Source organism: Momordica charantia (genome assembly GCF_013281855.1).
Source record: "Momordica charantia cultivar OHB3-1 chromosome 7 unlocalized genomic scaffold, Mcharantia_2.0 BLBB01000007.1, whole genome shotgun sequence".
Lineage (NCBI taxonomy): Eukaryota > Viridiplantae > Streptophyta > Magnoliopsida > Cucurbitales > Cucurbitaceae > Momordica > Momordica charantia.
Window position 1 is genome coordinate 9,073,897 of NW_028275165.1, and position 15,108 is coordinate 9,089,004.

A 15,108-nucleotide genomic window follows, 5' to 3' on the forward strand; every position below is an offset into this window, starting at 1 on the left:
CCAGCTGTAATTACGAACAACCTGTGAAGGGTCGACTTACCGATCATGGTTATATCAAATGGACATAATATATCTACAGTAAGGAGAGTGCAGCTACGGGCTTTAGTGGAGTGACCGCGTAGTTAACGATTGTTGGTTAACTAGGTTAAAGAGTTTAACCGGTTAATCTCGGATCGTTGGAGCTCATGATCTGTAGGTCCATAAGGTCCCCTGACTAGCTCATATAGGAATAAACTTGGAATAATTTGAAGGAATAATTCAAATCGTACGAATTAGGTTAATCATATGAGATATGATTAAGTAATTGATATATGATATCAATTTGAGAAATTTGGACAAAATATTTAAATAGGATTTAAATATTAAAATTATGAATGCGGATTCATAATCGGAGGCATGGATTTCATCAAACATCGGATTTTGGAAAAAGTCAAATAGTTGACTTTGACCAGAGAAAGTCAAAGGTTGACTAAAGTAGATTAAAATAATGTTTTTAACCAAGTTGGTGGAAAATTCCACTAACTTGTTGAGTGGAACATTTAAATAATCTCAAAAATCCACTTTTTGACACTTAGCCATGCATGCATCAGTGGAATGTGTGTTGTAAGTTTTTTGTGAACTTAAACATGCATTTTGACACTTAGTCATGCCATGCATGAGTGAAATGTGTGTTGTAAGCTTTTGGTGAACTTAGACATGCATTTTGACACTTAGCCATGCCATGCATGAGTGGAATGTGTGTTGTAAGCTTTTGGTGAACTTAGACATGCATTTTGACACTTAGTCATGCCATGCATGAGTGGAATATGTGTTGTAAGCTTTTGGTGAACTTTGACATGCAAGAGTTGCATGTAATTTGCCTATTTAAGAAGGCTTTTGTTCAAACATCAAAATCTCTTGGAACCTTTGGCCATTTGATGTGTTTTCAAAAAGCTTACATAACTCCTTTTAGCTCCACTTTTTTCTAATTTTTTCCTTCTCTAAAAAGAGTCCCACCACTCTATTCCAAGCCTTGAGAATAGCTAGGAAGATCTCTTGGTGGTCCTTCATTGGAGCTATTTGAAGATTTTTGAAAAGCTACAAAGGTTTGTATTTCGATTCTTGCTCACTTCCGCTGCGCATGTATGTATTTTTTCCATCAGATGAACCATGTATTGCGTGAATATTTGGGAAAATTTGTGGTTGTTTATTTTGATGATATACTTGGGTATTCTAAGTCTTTGGAAGATCATGTATTGCATGTGCGTGCTGTTTTGACTACACTTAGAACTGAGAAATTGTATGCTAACCTAAAGAAATTTAATTTTTGCATGGAAAGGGTTCATTTTCTTGGTTTCATAGTGTCTAGTCGAGGAGTTGTGGTGGATCATGAGAAAGTTATGGCTATTAGTGAATGACGAACTCCTAAGAATGTTGGGGAGGTTCGAAGTTTTCATGGGCTAGCTAGCTTTTTATACGCGTTTTATCAAGGACCTTAGCACCCTAGCTTCACCTCTAAATGAATTGGTAAAGAAAAATGTTCCTTTTGTTTAGGGTACATCCCAAGGACATGCTTTTAATGTTTTAAATGATAAGTTGTGCAATGTTCCTCTACTTGCTTTACCGAACTTTGATTTGACTTTTGAAATTGAATGTGATGCAAGTGGGATTCGAATTGGGGCTGTACTAATGCAAAACCATAAGCCAGTAATGTTCTTTAGTGAAAAGTTGAGTGGTGCTTCTTTGCGGTATCCAACTTATGACAAAGAACTTTATGCTTTAGTACGAGCTTTGTAAACTTGGCAGCATTATCTTTGGCCAAAGGAGTTCGTCATTCATACAGATCATGAGAGCCTAAAGCACTTGAGAGGGCAAAGCAAACTGAATCGCAGACATGCCAAGTGGTTGGAGTTTATAGAGACATTTCCATATGTGATTAAGTATAAACAAGGTAAGGAGAACATTGTTGTAGATGCTTTATCACGAAGGTATGCTCTCTTTAATACTTTGAATGCTAAGATTTTAGGATTTGAACATCTTAAGTCCTTGTATCCAGATGATGTGTTCTTTGCTGCTTTTGTTGAATCATGTGAAAAAGGACTTGTTATGGAAGATTACATGTTGTTTGAAGAATTTTGTTTAGAAAAGGAAAACATTGCGTTACATCTTGTTCAATTCGTGAATTGCTTGTGAAGGAAGCTCATGAGGGTGGTTTAATGGCTCATTTTGGTGTTTCTAAAACTTATGATATGCTTGCTGAACATTTTTATTGGCCTAAGATGAAGCATGATGTGCATAAAGTATGTAAGGATTGTATTGCATGTAAACAAGCTAAGTCTAGGTTACAACCACATGGTTTATATTCACTTTTGCCTGTTCCTACTACTCCTTGGGTTGATATTTCTATGGATTTTGTCCTTGGTTTACCACGAACTCGGAAGGGTAGGGATAGTATATTTGTAGTGGTTGATAGATTTAGCAAGATGACACATTTCATACCATGCTATAAAATTGATGATGCTAAATTGATTTATGATTTGTTCTTTAGGGAAGTTGTTCGTTTACATGGCATTCCTATAACTATTGTTAGTGACTGCAATGTAAAATTTTGAAGTCATTTTTAGCGTGTGTTATGGGGAAAGTTGGGAACCAAACTTGTTTATTCTACTACTTGTCATCCCCAAACCGATGGACAAACTAAGGTAGTAAATAGGACAATGGTTACCATGCTTCGAGCAATCATAGATAAAAACTTGGGAGGATTGTTTGCCATTAATTGAATTTCATATAATAGGGTTTTCCACAGTACTACCAAATGCACACCGTTAAGGAAAGGATTGAAAAGCAAAACTCTAAGGTTGCTTCCCGCATCAATAAAGGACGCAAGATCATCGTTTTCTAACCAGGGGATTGGGTTTGGGTATATTTTCGAAAGGAACGGTTTCCAACTCAACAAAAGTTTAAGTTGCTACCACGAGGCGATGGTCCTTTTCAAGTCCTTGAACGGATCAATGATAATGCTTATAAGATTGATTTGCCAGGTAAGTATGGGGTGAGTGCTACCCTTAATGTTTCTGATTTGTCTCCTTTTAATGTAGGTGATGACTTCGCTTCAAAGACGAATCCTTCAAAAGATGGGAGGATGATACGAACCATGGACTTGCTTTGTTATGCCTCATGGACCGATTACAAGATCGAGAGCTATGAAACTTCAACAAGCGTGGCTACTTCATGTCCAAGCGTTCTTGAACTCGACAAGAGAATTAAAGGGAGATGTGCAAGAAGTTGGAACTATGCACTTCAATTTGGTGCAAGTTCTGCATTTTTAAGTGTTTTTAAGGCAAGTCAAAGTCAACTTGATCAAAAGGTCAAAGTCAGCTCCATCAAAACAAGTCAAAGTCAACTCAATCAATTCAAAAACCAAGTCAAACACTCACATCCTTCATTATGGACAGGATTGCAATTTATTTTGTTAAACTCTCCATGTTCTTAACCTTTTCATTTGCTTGTCTTTTCATTTATTGAAGTTATGTCTTTTCATTTGCAAGCCTTTTCATTTCTTGTAAGTTATGTCTTTTCATTTGCAAGCCTTTTCATTTCTTGTAAGTTATGTCTTTTCATTTCGTGCTTAAGACTTTTCATATGCTTGCTAGGATGGCTATATATAGCCTTGAGATGTCTTGTTGTAAACACAATTTGAAGTTTAATGAAAAGTGAGTTTTCTCATTAGCTTGGTTGAGAGCTTTATCTCCCATTTCTTGTGCAATTTCTTGTGTCTTTAGAATTTGCAGGTTAGGATCATTCAAGTGGTGTTGATCATACCTCTTGTGGAGTGATTCAAATCGCGAGTTTATAAACAAGTTTTCTCTACTCTTGATATTGATCATCAAGGTAATCCGTTCTTAAACTTTTCCGGTTAATTCCATACTTTGTTTTGGGGTTTTTCGGATTGAGTTCTATGGGTCTTGTTCGTTAGCAAGGTTCTTAGATCCAACTCTCAAGGGTTTCTTAACACGTCGAGGCCTTGACGATAAATGTCGAGGATCGATGTACAGCTCAAGGCTTTGGCCATGCGTGGTCAAGGGTCGAACGCCAAGCGTTGTAGATAAGTGATGATGCCTTGGCTATGCGTGGCTAGGGGTCGGTACGACTCGAAGGAGTATGTTTTGGAGGTAAAGGAAAGAGAACTAGTGAGTTTAGAGAATCTCGATGCCTTGGCTATGCGAGATCAGGGGTCGGTTTGACTCAAAGGAGAAAGCCATGGAGAAACAAGAAAGAGTACTAGTGAGTTGAGCTGCGATGGTGGATATGCATGTAGGATGCATGTTTAGATATGTGTTTGTTTTCTTATTATGTAAAGCATGATGAATTGATAAACATATCATTTGCACCTCTCTGTGATAAGCATGTTGTTTGTATTTTTACCCTCAGGTATGGGCTACTTACTGAGTACCGTGGTTGTACTCATCCATCTTTTTCTCCCTCAAGTTTTGCAAGTATCCAGCTAACTTTTGGAATAGCGATGGCGAAGAGAAGACTTGACTAAAGAGACCATTTAACGCTGCATTGTTAAGTTTCAATTTGGATAGGATAGTTATAGTTGTGTGTTTGTAACTTGAGTATGTTATTAGATTAATAAACTGGATTGTTAAGTTCCATATTTAAATGATGTTTTAGGGTTGACAGTTTGCTATTCTTTTGAGAACATTAATTTTGTTTAGCTACTTAATATGTGTTGATGTGATCTATTGAGGTTATTTATCAAGATAATGCATTTGTTCAAGTTGAACTTGAGTTAACCTTTGCTTCGCTGCTATTCGAGAAAATTAGTTTTGTGTAGTAGATAGCTTATGATTAGTGAAGATTTCAGTGAAAAGATTGTATAAGGTTGGTTTGTTATTAAATTACTAACCGAGAAGAATTTTAGTTTTGTTGGAACTTTAGTGTTGTTTGGTTTGTTTCGTGCAAGCATTTGTAACTGTTATTAATTAGAGTAGCGCAGCGGAAGCATGGTGAGAATTTGTCGTAGTTTATATTTCTAGTGGTTTAATTATCTAGTACGAGTGGGACTTTTTAGGTGGCTTTTAGTAACGGTCCCCGTTGGGATGTTGAAAATCCTGAGGCGTTACAGGATTCAAGTGGCTTGTGGCTCGAGTAGCTCAATACACTTAGGTTGTCGCGTATCAGGAGCTATAAAAGTCAAATTCATGGCATCCGTAATCCTGTGGGGCACTAACCGAATCACTGCATCCATGGCAACCCCCGAAGGAATCAAGGAAAATAACATACGAGTGAAATGCTCAACAAACTGAACCTTCACCCTTCGCTTCTCATCTGTCCACACTCTGTTGATTTCAACCCCTCGGATCAAATTTGATTGCTTCCGCATACTAGCTATTTTATGGAACCACTTCGTATTCCTATCGCCACATTGTAGCCAATTCTCACGAGACCATTGCTTCCAATAAATTTCCTCAGATTCGAGCCGTTCGTCCAACTCCTTTTCTAAACTATGGATGACTTAAAAATCTCAAGGGCTAGTTGTTATAAACTTGGGCTATTTGTGCTCGGATGTGACAATTTCCTTCTTGAAGCTTCTGTTATAATCTCTTCCCCGGCTGCCTAAAGCTCGACCTAATGGGATGTGAATCCCGAAGCGGAAGCGGGTCATCGTTCATGAATTTTTTAGAAACAAGATCAAACAAGTGCAAAAATGAAAACACAAGGGAAAGAACATTTCTTTACCTTTGAAGAACCATTCTTCAAGTTAATCATCACCCGAACACCACCAAAAGAGTCTTCTATGCTATCCTCTTGGGTCTCGAGCTTCCGCTTGTGGGAGCGTTCAATTTTGGAACTCGAGGGAGAATCGAGAGAGATTGAGATAGAGAGAAATGCTTGGGAGTTCTATGTGTTTCACACCATGTTTGCAAAACTGCAAAACCAAATAACAAAAACAATGACGTGGGAGTTACCCCCACGTCACTTAACTCCCAACTCATGTACAATTTTGTAGGGGAGTTAAATATTAATTATATATTTAATTTATATAATAATATTATTAATTTATATATATATAATTAATCATATTAATTAATAAATAATTATTAATTATTAATCTAATTAATAATTAATTAATATATATACACATATATATAAATCAAATGAATAATTAACCCTTAATTATTTATTATAAAAATAGAATCATATTCTATAGCATTTCTCTTTTATAATCTATAATTGTAATGTACATCTTATGCACATTATTTTTAACTCATAGTTTTAATATGAATCATATTCATATTTATTTTATTTTATTTGAATCTCATTGAAATAATTTCTCTCATAATATATAGTTTCAATTAGAATTAACTATATATTATAATGTATCACTATACATATAATCCCTTGAGCAATTTGAATATTTCAAATTTTTAAAAAAACTTGATCCTCGTTTTACCCGTATGATTTTAATGGACCTATAGATCAAAAGCTCCAACAATACGATTTTAATCGATCAAAATCATTGACCGAGTTAATCGACATTCGTTAACTGCGGGTCACTCCACTAAAGACCCGCAGTTGCACTCCTCTCACTGCAGAATGTTTTTGTGTCCATGGATATACGACCATTAATGACAAGTCAATCCTTCACGAGTGTTCGTAACCACAGATGGGTCAAATTACCGTTTTCCCCTGTGTTACATCTTGTTCCTTAAATACCACTATTCCTCTAATGAACAACCCGGTTATGGTCTGACTAATAACCGGAAGTCCCGCTCGGGCCAGTGAGTGGGTGGGACTCCTTGTTCAAGTCTTGGAGTTAGCAATTATGAGACCACTCATCTACTCCCTAATGTTGGGAATAGTGAATTCCATCTTATGAAGTTATGTTCCCAGCTCCACACTTGGTCTCGTCCCCAAAATGGTAGGAATATTGAGTCGGCGTTTCGGGCCACTCTCACCCATATAGATCAAAAGACGAGCCCTAACGGGCATGTGTCCATAACTCACTCAGGATTGAGAATGAGTTGTCTGGTTATCCTAAGAAATAGCAATCTGTTAGTTAACGGTATTACATCTAAAGATTGGCTATTTTGCGGTCCGATCTTATACAAACTCATTGTATAGGATAACCCCACTTGCATGTCTCCATACGAACAACCTGCATCGAGTCGTCTGTAATATTTACAAAGTGAGCCGTATCCATAGTGTTGCCAGGATAAGGTACCCAGCCTTATCCATATACTATAGACTCTTTAGGTTATTCACGGGACATTATCCACTCGTATATCAGGGATATATCAAATATATACCTCGTATATCAGAGGTATATCAAATATATACCTCGTATATCAAATATAGACCTAGTATATATACTGTCCCGGTTACATGATAATAACCTTGGATGTTTAGTTTATTGTATTTTGGACAATGCAATGCTATGAATTCAACAATAAATTTATTGAATATCCATTTGTTTTTACATAAATACAAACTACGAGTTTAGGGCAACACACCCAACATGATCACACTTTGAGAGACAAGCCTCTAATCGGCTAGAATTTCTACTAGCATCCCAGTTAGCCATATCCGCCACAATTGCCTCTTACTCAGTAGATTTGGTCGAGACTGCCTCAAATTTAAATGACGACCTTCTCCTCTTATAACGGTTCACTTCCTCGTCAAGTCTTAGCATGATGGGTTGATGGTCCGACCGAGACCACTCTTCATGCATCACATGAATATCTCGCCACTGCCTTCAAAAATCTTAATTTCCTTGAAACCGGTCCAGTCTTTCACTTATTCGATTTGTCTTCTTTCTCCTGTTGCACCATGTAAAATCCATACCACATAACCCAAAATCCTGGAGATGACAATCATCTACCACTTCGTGAAAGCTCACCATGGAACCTTGACGCTTAACTGCACCACCAAACTTCTCATCAGCACAAAGAATCTCATTTAGGTCCCCTTCAATAAGCCAAGCAGAATCATCCCAATTATATAAATGTCTGATAAGGTTCCAAGTCAAAAGTCTTTTATGGGACTTAGGGTCCCCATAGATGCCCGAAAATCAAAACGATTTTGAATCAACCTTGATCAAAGCATTAATATGGAACTTAGAATATGATCGAATTGTTACATGAGCATCCTTCCACAGAAGATACAGGCCCCCACTCCGGTCATTACTATCAACCACAAAACACCCATCACAATGCAAGCATAGCTTCAAATTATTCAACGTACTAGAAGAACATCTTGTTTCAAGCAAAAATAAAATATGAGGATTAATGTGACTTAAAGTGTCACTTACATCTCTGAATGTCCTCGGGTTCCCCAACCATCAGACATTCCAGATAAGGACTTTCACAGCTAACAGAAAGACTACGTTGAATCCACTGTCGTTTGGGAAACTGATACATTGCCACGATCTATTATCTCATGCACAAGCCTCAACTTCTTACTGTTTTCCCCTTCCAGAAAGGTCTCATTTGGTCGCTTCACCAGTGGAATAGGCTCACTAACAGTAACAGGATTTGAGGACTTCTGAGCCCAGGCTAACCTCTTACAACTCTTAACTGATTTGGGCTTCTCATACGCCATTTTAGAGATGGGCTCATGACCAGCTTATAATCGACCAGGCCCAACAATCGCTGAAGGTCCAATCACACTGCTCACCCCAATTGAACTATTAGCTTACTCCCTCTGAAACTTAGGAACCTGCTCCCCTTCGACAGTTGGCTTGGCAAATCCCTTCATGATCTCTTGAGGACCAGCTCTCATTAAATTCTTTCCTCCCGAACTACTTAAATGACTCGCCACTAAAAAATTACCTTGCATAACATCCGACTCATCAATTCTCGGAATAAATGCCTCATTAATGCAATCCTTCAATTATGCACTTTTCAAAACCTGCGTGGCCTCCTGAGCAACTTCGGCCACCATCTATGCCGCTGCTATCCCGAAAAAAGGATTGTTTTCCTTTCATCCTCCTTGCTCCTCAGACCGATCAACTTCTTTAGTCGAACTAAGATTATCTGGACGATTCAGCCGTTGTTTGCCTTTTGCACACCCTTGGTACCTTAGCCATGGCCTATACTAATCAAAGGACTATTTGAGCTTATCTGCTCCTTCACAGACTGTCTTACAATCCTTTACCAGATGTCCAATAAGGCCACAATGGTAATAAAACTCTGGCAACCTTTCATAACATATAGGGATCCAGCATCCTCTAATAGGCACATCAATGTTGATCTTGACACCCATCCGAATGAGGATGGTAATGTCAAACAGGATCTTAACTGTGAAGCTCTCTCCCCAACATTGACCTCAGGATCACAATCAACATCTTCGAAGGCACCCATTATTGGGTTTTCTGCCCTAAACTCGTCGTTTGTAAACATAAAACAAATATTCATTCAATAAAGTTGTTATTGATAGAATCGCAATAACCAAAGTGTAATAAAGTAACATCCGAGATTATCTGATGTAACTGGAACAGTATATAACAGATATACAGTATATATTGAATCTACAACGTAAATATTTGATATACCATGTACATATTTGATAATACAGTGTATATATATACAGTATATATTCAATATACAAGTGACAATGTTCCAGTAGTAACCTAAAGGATCTATAGTATATGGATAAGGTTGGGTACCTTATCCTGGTAACACTATGGATATGACCCACTTTGTAATAGTTACAAATGACTTGATCCAGGTTGTTCGTGTGGAGACATGCGAGTGCGGATGTCCTATAGAATAAGTTTGTATAAGACCGGACCACGGAATAATTAATTTTTAGATGTAACATCGATAGCTAATAGATTAATATTTCAATAGGATGACCAGGTAACTCAATCTCAATCCTGAGTGAGTTATGGACTCCTGCCTGTTAGGGCTCGTCCTTTGATTTGTATAGGTGAGAGTGGCTCGAGTCGCCGACTCAATATGCCTACCATTTTAGGGACGAGACCGAGTGGGGAGCTAGGAACATAACTACACAAGATGGAATTCACTCCTTCCCGACTTTAGGGTAAGTAGAAGAGTGTTCTCTTAAGTGCTGACTCTGTGACTTGAACAAGAGACCCGACCCTCTCACTGGCCCGAGAGGGACTTCCGGTTATTGCTTTGACCATAACCGGGTTGTTCATTATAGGATCAATGATACTTAAGGTACGAGATGTAACACAGGGTTAAAACGGTAATTTGACCCAGTTGTGGTTATGAACACTCGTTGAGGATTGACATACCGTTAATGGTAAAAATATGTGGACACAAAGTATTTTATAGTGAGAAGAGTGCAACTCTAGGTCTTTAGTGGAGTGACCGACAGTTAAGGAATGTTGATTAATATGGTTAATGAGTTTAATCAATTAATCTCATATCGTTGGAGATTATAATTTGTAGGTCCATTAGGTCCCCTTGCTAGTTCGTAAAGGATAGTTAAGAATATTTAGTCTTGGAAAGAATTTGAATTGTTCAAATTTGTTAAAGGGAATTAAAGTTTATTGTGTAAGATGCAAATAATATAATGTATGTTTACATTATAATATAAAGTTGATTTTGAATTGGATTCAAAACCATGAGAGAGATGGATATTAGAATTTGATTATAATATAGTTTATTAATATACATTTAATTTAATTAAATTAATGAGATATGTTAAATTGATTAAATTAAATTTGATTTAATTTAATTTAATTAAGATTTTTTTTAATTAATTAAATTATATTTAATTAATTATTATTAATTAATTAATTATTAATTAAATTAAATTACATAAAAAAAGAAGGAAATAATGGGAGAATTAACCTCCCACTTCCCACCATTAATGGTAGGTAGTGGGAAGGTGGTGAGTGGTGACTTCCCCACCACTTTTCCTCCATTATAAAAGGGAGGTTCTCTCATCTTTTTGGTGATCGTCTGAACATTGATTAGTTGTGTTTCTGAAACAACAATGAGAAAATTTGTCTCTCGATTTCTAAGTTTCCCTTTCAACTGTAAGACGGTTCCCACAAATCGAGTTCTTAACTTCCAGAGGATAGCGAGGAAGACTTTGTGGTGGTGTTGGTGTCTACATTGAAGAGGTGTCTTCAAAGGTATGTATCACTGACTTCCTTCTATTCATGCTTATATGTCTTTTCTTTGTTGTAATTCTAAGACAAGATCGAAGCACAGGCGTTCGCAGGCTTCTGCTACAGCATCCGATCCCATCAATTGGTATCAGAGTCCAGGTTCTTCTTTCGACCTTGTTTTCAATAACAAGGAAAATAATGGTGGGTGTTGCTATACATTTGATGTATGTGGTTTGCAAATAGATGTGTTTGGTTTTTCGTATTAGATTTACAGTTTTTCTGTTGATTTGATCAATGTAAAAGCCTTATGTTTTGGGTGTTTAATCCTGTAAATCGTGTCTGTAAGTTCGTGTCGTTCATGGCAAGTAGTTGCTGTGAAAGAGTACCACATAAGTGAAGAAAAACTAAACAAACCGGGTGGACAGCGCCTCGGCGCTGCCAGAGGTGTAGAAACTCGAGAGCTCGGGCCTGCAGCAGTGGGGCCAGTGCCTAGGTGCTGGATCTGGGTGCCTGGGCGCCTAGGCACCGGGTTTTATAAAAAAATAAAAAATTTATAATTTTTTTTTGTTTTTTGTTTTTTAATTTTTTTGTTTCATTTCTTAGAGGAAGCCAAAAATCGGTCTATTTTGCTATTTAATTATTATGCATTTTGAATGTATACTTAATTGGTTGTATATGTTGCATAAAGTATGTCATATAGTTTAAAATTCCACCATAGGTTAAGCATGTTCATGCATCATATGCATATAATAGTTATAATATATGACATCATGATTTATTTTCATGAGTAATTAATATAAGTGTGGTATTAATTAGATGAAATTAAAGTTGTATTGAGCATGACTTTACTTTAGTAATATAAATGTTATATTTATGTATGTCATTGATGTATGATTATAGTTTCAATTTTTTTAAATTTATAAGTGTTATAAATTTGGTGAATATAAATTAAAGTTAAATAATCAAGAATTGCATGCAAACCCTAGGTCTTTAATAATTAATTTTAAAGCGGTTTAGAGTTGATTATATCCTAGGTCACTTTTTATTTTTGTTTTAAATAGGTTTAAAACGTTGAAATAAAAGGTTAGTATAAAATATTGCCTATAAGGGAACCCTGTCTAAGGAAGGTTCTGTCTAGGTTGAGGTACTTAAGCTGGCCGTAGGGAACACCTCTACTTAGGGGTTGTATTAGTCAATATTTTACAGCATGCAAGAATGTGGTTAGTTCGTTAAAGTGTTTTATAAACTAAAACATTAAGTATTAAACAAATCCAATATAAAAGTTATATTGAGCAGCCTAATAAACTTAGATAATTTCATTTAGCCTTATTTTACCTAAGTAATAACCCTAAGTTGTAAAATACTAAGTGAGAGGATTATATGTATATGTAAAATATACCAAGTATATGAGATATATGTGGTATATTGGTGAAGTTAGATGATCTTAGGTTCGTCTTAACTGAGGAGTGTCCTCAGGCTTCCACGTCTAATGCAGTCCGAGCAAGTGGGATGCCTATGACAGATGGATCAAGGACAATGAAAAGGCCAAGGTCTACATCTTGGCAAGCATATTTGATGTGCTAGCCAAGAAGCATCAGAGTATAGTCACCGCAAGGGAGATCATGAACTCGTTGCAGGACATGTTTGGACAACCGTCCATTCAAGCCCGACACGATGCCCTCAAGTTCATTTACAATTCCCGCATGAAAGAGGGAACATCAATATGAGAACATGATCTCAATCTGATGGTCCACTTTAATGTGGCTGAAGTTAACAGCACTGTCATACACGAGGGGAGTCAGGTCAGATTTATCTTGGAATCTCTTCCGAAGAGTTTCCTACAGTTTCGCAGCAATACTGTGATGAACAAGATAGAGTATAACCTTACCACACTCTTAAATGAGCTACAAAATTTTCAGTCTCTTATGAAAATATGGGACAAGAAATTGAGGCAAAAGTTGTCACCTCAAAACGGTTCCATCGAGGTTCAACCTCATGAACCAAATCTACACTTTCTTATTCTTGAAGTAAGACTTTCAAGAAGAAAAAGAACAATGGTAAGGAAGCTGACCCTACTGCTACTGTTGCTACCAAGAAGGGCAAGGCCAAAGTTGCAGACAAAGGAATATTTCCACTGCAACGTGGATGGGCACTGGAAAAGAAACTGCCCGAAATACTTGGCCGAAAAGAATAAAACAAAAGAAGATAAATATAATTTACTTGTTCTTGAAACATGTTTAGTGAAGAATGATGATTCTGCCTAGATATTGGATTCAAGGGCCACTAACCACGTCTGTTCTTCTTTTCAGGGAATTAGTTCCTAGAGATAGCTTCATGCAGGAGAGATGACTCTCAAAGTCGAAACGGGAGATGTCGTCTCAGTAGTCGGAGTGGGAGACCTAAAGTTGTTTTTAGACAAGAATACATATATATATCATTAGATAATGTGTATGTAGTTCCTAAAATAAAGAGGAACTTAATTTCAATTTATTGTCTATTGGACCATAATGTTATGCTATTTCCTTTTTATTAAATGAAGTGTTATTTCCACGAAATGGTGTTAACATTTGTGATGCAAAACTTGAAAACGACTTATATGTGTTAAGACCAACCACAACTACAACGATTTTAAATATAGAGTTGTTTAAAAATGTTAAAACTCAACACAAAAGGCAAAGAACTTCTCCAAAAGAAAGTACCTATCTCTGACAAATAAGATTAGGTCACATAAATCTCAATAGGATTGAGAGATTGGTTAAGAGTGGACTTCTAAGCAAGTTAGAAGATGACTCCTTACCTCCATGCGAATCTTGTCTTGATGACAAGATGACTGAAAGACCTTTTATTGGAAAATGTTACAGAGCCAAAAAACCCTTGGAGCTGGTACATTCAGACCTTTATGGTCCGATGATTGTTAAAGCCAGGGCATGGTATGATTATTTCATCTCTTTCGTAGATGATTATTTAAGGTATGGATATCTCTACCTAATGCAACATAATTGAAAAGTTTAAAGAGTACAAGACTGAAGTTGAGAACCGATTAGGTAAGACGATAAAGACACTTCGATCTGATTAGGGTGAAGAGTATGTGGACTTAAGATTCCAGGATTCTATTAATAGAACATGGAATTATATCCCAACTCTCAGCACCTGGTACACGTCAACAGAATGGTGTATCAGAAAGGAGAAATAAAACCTTGTTAGACATGGTTCGATCTATGCTGAGCTATGCTCAATTGCCTGCCTCATTTTGGGCTTATGTAGTAGAGACTGCAGTATACATTTTGAACATGGTTCCATCAAAAAGTGTTTATGAAACACCTTTTGAACTATGAAGGAGACGTAAATCTAGTTTACGTCACTTCAGAATTTGGGGGTGTCCAGGACATGTGTTAGTGAAAAACCCGAAGAAACTGGAATCTCGTTCAAAAGTGTGCCTATTCGTAGGTTACCCCAAGGAAATGAAACGTGGACTTTTCTTCGATCCGCAAGAAAACAAAGTGTTTGTATCGATAAACACTACATTATTGGAAGAAGACCACATTAAAGATCATAAACCACAAAGCAAGGTTGTGTTAACTGTAATTTCCAATGAAGCTACAAATACATCAACAAGAGTTGTTGATAAAGCTAACACTTCAACAAGAGTTGTTGATGGTGCTAATACATCACGTCAGTCACATCCATCTCAAAAGTTGAGAGTGCCTTGACGTAGTGGGAGAGTTGTGTCACAACCTCGTCGTTACATGACTTTAATAGAAATCCAGGTCATCATACCTGATGATGGCGTTGAGGATCCATTGACATACAAAAAGGCAATGGGATATGTTGATAAGGACAAATGGATCAAAGCTGTGGACCTTGAAATGGAGTCTATCTACTTCAATTCTGTCTGCGACCTTGTAGATCAACCTGATGGGGTCAAACCTTTAGGTTGTAAGTGGATGTATAGGAGAAAACGAGACGCCGAATGAAAGGTACAAACCTTTAAGGCTAGACTCGTGGCAAAGGGTTACACCCAAAGGGAAGGGGTGGAC

General features: G+C 37.0%; 1 long non-coding RNA gene across 2 annotated transcripts; it reads left to right on the forward strand.

Moving 5' to 3' along the window:
* The first annotated feature begins 704 nt into the window (after positions 1-704).
* Positions 705-4,633, forward strand: LOC148210272 (uncharacterized). Of its 2 annotated transcripts, none has more exons than XR_015792151.1 (3): positions 705-1,085; positions 1,644-3,870; positions 4,411-4,633. It is a non-coding gene; the product is annotated as an uncharacterized LOC148210272 (long non-coding RNA). The 2 variants fall into 2 exon arrangements; XR_015792150.1 differs by having other exon boundaries at positions 708-1,930; positions 3,078-3,870.
* The last annotated feature ends 10,475 nt before the right edge of the window (positions 4,634-15,108 follow it).